This window comes from Rhinopithecus bieti, unplaced genomic scaffold, assembly GCF_001698545.2.
Source record: "Rhinopithecus bieti isolate Rb0 unplaced genomic scaffold, ASM169854v2 scaffold_31070, whole genome shotgun sequence".
In the NCBI taxonomy this organism is placed as follows: domain Eukaryota; kingdom Metazoa; phylum Chordata; class Mammalia; order Primates; family Cercopithecidae; genus Rhinopithecus; species Rhinopithecus bieti.
This window is the reverse complement of record NW_016813245.1, coordinates 57629-63065: the sequence shown is the minus strand read 5'-3', so window position 1 is coordinate 63065 and position 5437 is coordinate 57629.

Here is a 5437-nt window from a genome sequence, read left to right as displayed (position 1 = left end):
AATAGAAAAACCAGAAAACATTAATGTGGGGGGGGGTGTGTGTGTGTGTGTGTGTGTGTGTGTGTGTGTGTTATTGCAGGTAATTCAGTGGGGCAGAGGCATTCATAATAAAAAAGTCACTTTTATCTGGTTTTGGAGTGCAAAAAAATTCACATTTAGTAGATACACACAAACACACATATCTGAACTTCTGCCTGTATGCATCTTCTTCTTCCCAACCTCCTTCTACATTGTACTTACCAGTTGCCTGCAAAGGAAAATTTGTGACTGTCTACTCCAAAATCGTGGAGAAATTGATTAGAGTTGCAAATGCAGACTATTGCCTGAAGTACCTTCAGGAACATGGTACAGAGCTAGGTGATGTATAGTGATAATACAACATATGCATCCATCCACCCACATCCACACTTTCACATTCTCCAATATCCTTTCTGGTCCAACATTTTAAGAAGTTCCATAAATTTAGGCTGCACTCTAAAGCACAAGAAGAGTTTTAACAGTTGCACAGGATGTCACAGAAATTGTACTTCTAAGAATTTAATCCAGGAGTATTATTCCATCCCATTCTTAAACTGTAACCACAAGGCATTTCCCCAGACCCTCAAATTCTTATCCATATCTTTATGGAACCATATATGTTTCTAGAAGTAAGAAACATAGCCAGTTCCATTTTGGAAGCCTTCTTAAGCACTGTGACTTCATATTTCACTAGTGAGTATGCTGGGGAAAAGTAACATTTCATCTTTCATGAACATTTCTAGGATTATGTAGAGAGGAAAGAATATTTGAAATGTTCTCTAGCCACAGAAAAGTACTGTAGCACTCAGGAAAATCCCATCTCCCATGATATCTAAAAGTGATCCAGAGACTTATTAGAGTAATTTCAGATGGGGTCTCTGAACCACATTGATCAGAAACAAAGATTATCTAGTAACGTAGGCAAAACAAATTACCTGTCCTTAATATCTAGTTGAAATCCTTAAAAAGGAGAATTACCATCTTTCAGTATCTGCAGGGCTGCTAACATTGGAAATTATAATGGTGACTATATACATCTTTATAATGTTATATCACCAGGCCCCTGGGCTACTCTATCACTGAGCTTCTTAATCTCCTTTGACAAAATAGCAATTTAAAAGAGAATTGGTAGCATTCAGGCATCTGGTACCCTGTAGAAATATTTTAAAGCATTTTCATCTTGCCTTCAAGGATCAAATGTAATGATTTAAAAAATATTTTGGGGAGAAACCAGTGCTAGAAAGAGCACTAAACTTCAACTTCAGAAAACCTGAATTCCTTCAATAAGCAGTTGAGTAACCTTAAGAAAATCACCTAGAAATTTGAACCTCAATTTCTTTATCTGTAAAACTAAGTAACTAAAACTAGGTGAGTTATTGTGATAACCTCCTAATTGAACTGTCTGCTCCTGGGCTCAGCCCCACCCCCTATTTTGCATCCCTGTTGTCAAAAATAACATACAAGTCTGATCATTTCATCTCTTCCAAGGACTGTTACAAATTTCTCCCCATCCTTCTTTCACTTCCAGTTTTATTTATTTCCTACCATACCCCATTTTGTTTTATGCTACAGTTATACCAAAAAAATTTGAAATTTTCTGAGTTTAACATGCTGCTTTACCTTTCCATGCATCTGCACGTGTGTTATTCCACCTACGTGGATGACCTTTCAACAGTGTACTATACTCTGGTATTCCCAATAAATTTCCTTTAGTCTTTGAAATCCCAGCTCAGATTGATGCTCCCTAGCGAAGCCTTTTCTGTCTACCAAAGATCCTACTCTGGACTATCTTTGTGATTTGTTCACATTTCTATTATTGTATTTATCCTAAAATGTTGTAGCATATTTGTTTCTTATCTGTCTTCTCTTTAATATTTTTTTCAGCCAGGGCTTATGCCCGCTTTCTTGCCTGCCTTCCCCCCACAAATACTTACAGAAGGCTTACTTTCACCAGACAGTGTTGTCAGCCCAGAGGGATACAACAGTGAACAAAACAGACAAGAATACCCGTCGTTATGGAGCTTCTGTGTCTTATTCATGTCTGTATCCTTAGAACCTAGCACAGAGACTAGCATTTGGTATGTAAACAAGAAATAATTTTGGATTGAAGCCAAGAAATCAGAATTATGGCTACATTGGAAACTCCCATATCTGTCTCTTTCTTACTGCCTACACTATGCATTTAGTGTTCTACTTGTACATACATTAATATTTAGTTATAACACTTAATCAGTGTTTCTTACTTGCCTAAGTTTCTATATACCTTTGTTTCTATTGGTGCTATCTGTCAAACACCATTGTCTGTCAATCAACTTCTGGGAGTGCTACGCTCTCTTAGTTGTTCAGACCCAGCACACTAAAAGGGGTGCTCTTTCATTCATTTATTCAATCAATAGATATTTATTGAGCATCTATTATGTCAAAAGGCACTCCTGCCCTTTTAGAACTTATAGTCTATTGAGGAAGACAAGCAATGAACAAGTAAATAAATACGTTATTACAACATATGATTGTTGCTATGGAGGTAATGACCATGAAGCTGTGATAGAGAGTAATGAGGACAGCGATCAACTTTACAGTAATTGAGGAAGGCCTCTCAGAAGAAGTGACATGTAGGTCACCCCAAAGGATGAAAAGTATCCAACCATGTAAAAGGTTTGGGGACAGAGCATCAGGGGACAAAGTAGGTGCAAAGCTCCTGAGGTGGTAAAGAGCTTAGTGAATTGGTTTTGGAAAAAAGAGCAGTGTAGCTGGAGTTTAGACAGTGAGGAGGAAGATGATTAAATTAGAGAAGTAGCAGGTGGCTTCATATGGCATGTAGAGGCACTTAGAGTGTATCCTAATGGGAATGACAAGCCATTGAATGAATGATTTTAAGCTGGAGAGTAACAATCAAATTTATGTTTTGAAAATCCCATTATGAAGACTATATAGAGAATGGACTGGGTGTGAGGATGTAGGGACAGCAGTATGGACCTGCTACAGTGGTCCAGGAGACAGATGGTAGTCACCTCAATGAGTGTGAATCCAGGAGAGATGAAGAGAAATGTCAGATTTGGGAGACATTTTGGAAATCACATTAATTAGACTTACAATTGTATTTAATGTTGAGGTGGGAAGGGGAAGGAGTCAAAAATTATGCCTAGGCTCTGACTTGAACTAGCAGCTGGCTGGAGGTGCTATGAACTGAGATAGGGTTTTTGCGGGGTGCAGGAGACAAGTTGGGTGGATAGAAAATGCATTTTAATGATGACAAACATGGTGGTGGTGGCAATGATGGTGGTAGTGGTGGTGATGTTGGATTGACGATAGTTGGAGGAAAGATTTAAAAATCTGGCAATTATCAATAACTTTCTTTAGTGTGTTGGAGAAAGTCCAGTATATTTCATGTATTTAAATTTTGCAAGTCTTCTGGATGCTTGACCTAGAAAATATGCCTTTTTCCTGTCCTTTATCCCGTCCCAAAGTGACTAGGATTACATTTTCTCTAAATATACCATTAGGAATTAAAAGATCTCTTACAATTCAGGAAGCTGTGAGAATACGTAAGCCATAAGGAATAGAGAGAGTAATTCTTAAAGGGTAGCAACTTTTCATTTGTTTTCATCTTGTGGAAATGGTTTATTTTCTCAAACTTAGGTAACATTTTTAGGTCAGTCTCTATCAAAGTAATATCCAAGCATCTCCTACATAAAAATCACCTAGGGATGCTGGTTCAAAGTGAAGATCCTTGTCTACAAAACTAATCAGAATCTCTAGGGTTGGGGCCCAGGAACCTATTTTTTTTTTTTTCAGGCTGACATTTAAAAGCATTAATTGAGACAAGGTATTCTTAACCTTTTTGGTGCCCCAGTCTCTTTGGTAGTCTGGCAAACTGTATGGATCCCTTCTCAGAAAACTGCTTAAACATGCATTAAATAAAATACAAGGAAAACAAGTATATTGAAATATAATGATCAAAAAATTTAAAAACAAATTTTATATAATAATTTACATGCTTTTAATTAATGTATTAATAATGAGATCTAATACTGGGCCTAATACTACCATAATTTGAAGTAATAGGTGAACATAAATAGTATTTTAAGTCATTTGCCACAATTCTAATGTGATATGAAATTATCTGTAATTTCTATTAGTGACAAAGTTACAGATTCAGCTAAAACTACTATGATTTGTTGTCTAGATTCAAATGGAAGGAAATGCTAAATTTCAGTCAGAAGTGAATGAAAATAATGGTATAATGTTTTTCCCATCCAAGTCCACAGATACCAGGCTTAGAATCCTTGGCTTTGAGATTGTGACCAACTAGTACAGAGACTAGTGAGGGTATAGTGAAGACAAACTAGAATCCAGATACTAGTCAACGGAACGAAACTCAGGAATGAAGTCAGTGAGCCTCAATATTTGGTATTATTAATTTAAATAATTAAAAGAAGATTCAGGGACCAAAAAAATTGTCCCTGCATTGTTTGGCTTTTAATTGGTTGATTTGGCTGTTTTGCCTGAGTGTACCTGGAGAGGCTTGTCTATACACTCTTGTTATTGTACCCTTCTCTTGAACCCTGGATCTTTCAGATGGTAGCTATGGAGAAAAGTTTAGATTTTTATCATTTTGTGGTTCTAAAGGAATAACATTTTCCAGAATGGAGAGAGACATTCAAGAATGAGGAAGTAACATGTGCAGTAATGACAGAGTCAGGAATAGGCTAGTATTAGAAAACAGAAAGAAGTTCAAAGTAGCTGAGGCATACAGTGGGTGAGTGAGAGAGAGGCAGGAGATGAAGCTGGAGAGATGGATTGACCTAAGTCCAAAGAGGGCCTTCAGATTGCATGTACATGTATGAGTTTGGGTTTCATGATAGAGTCAGCAGGAAGCCAAAGGAGAACTATATGCTGAAAAGAGACATGATACGCCAGGCGTGGTGGCTCACGCCTGCAATCCTATAATCCTAGCACTTTTGGAGGCCGAGGTGGGTGGATTGCCTGAGTTCAGGAGTTCAAGACCAGCCTAGGCAACACAGTGAAACCCCATCTCTACCAAAATACAAAAAATTAGCTGGGCGTGGCAGTGTGCACCTGTAGTCCCAGCTACTCAGGAGGCCGAGGCAGGAGAATTGCTTGAACCTGGGAGGTGGAGGTTGCAGTGAGCTGAGATCAGGCCACTGCACTCCAGCCTGGGGCGACAGAGTGAGATTCCATCTCTAAAAAAAAAAAAGACATGATAAAGTGTATTATTTCTTAGGAAAATAAATCTGATAGCAAAATGAGGGATAGGTTAGAGGAAGGTAGACCACTTTTGAGGCTTTGGTAAGAATGCAATTGAGAAATGTATGGTTCTCTGAAGTAAGACTATGGTCATGAGAGAGAGAAGAGGGAACAGCTATGAGAGATGTTAATGACTGATTTGGATATATGT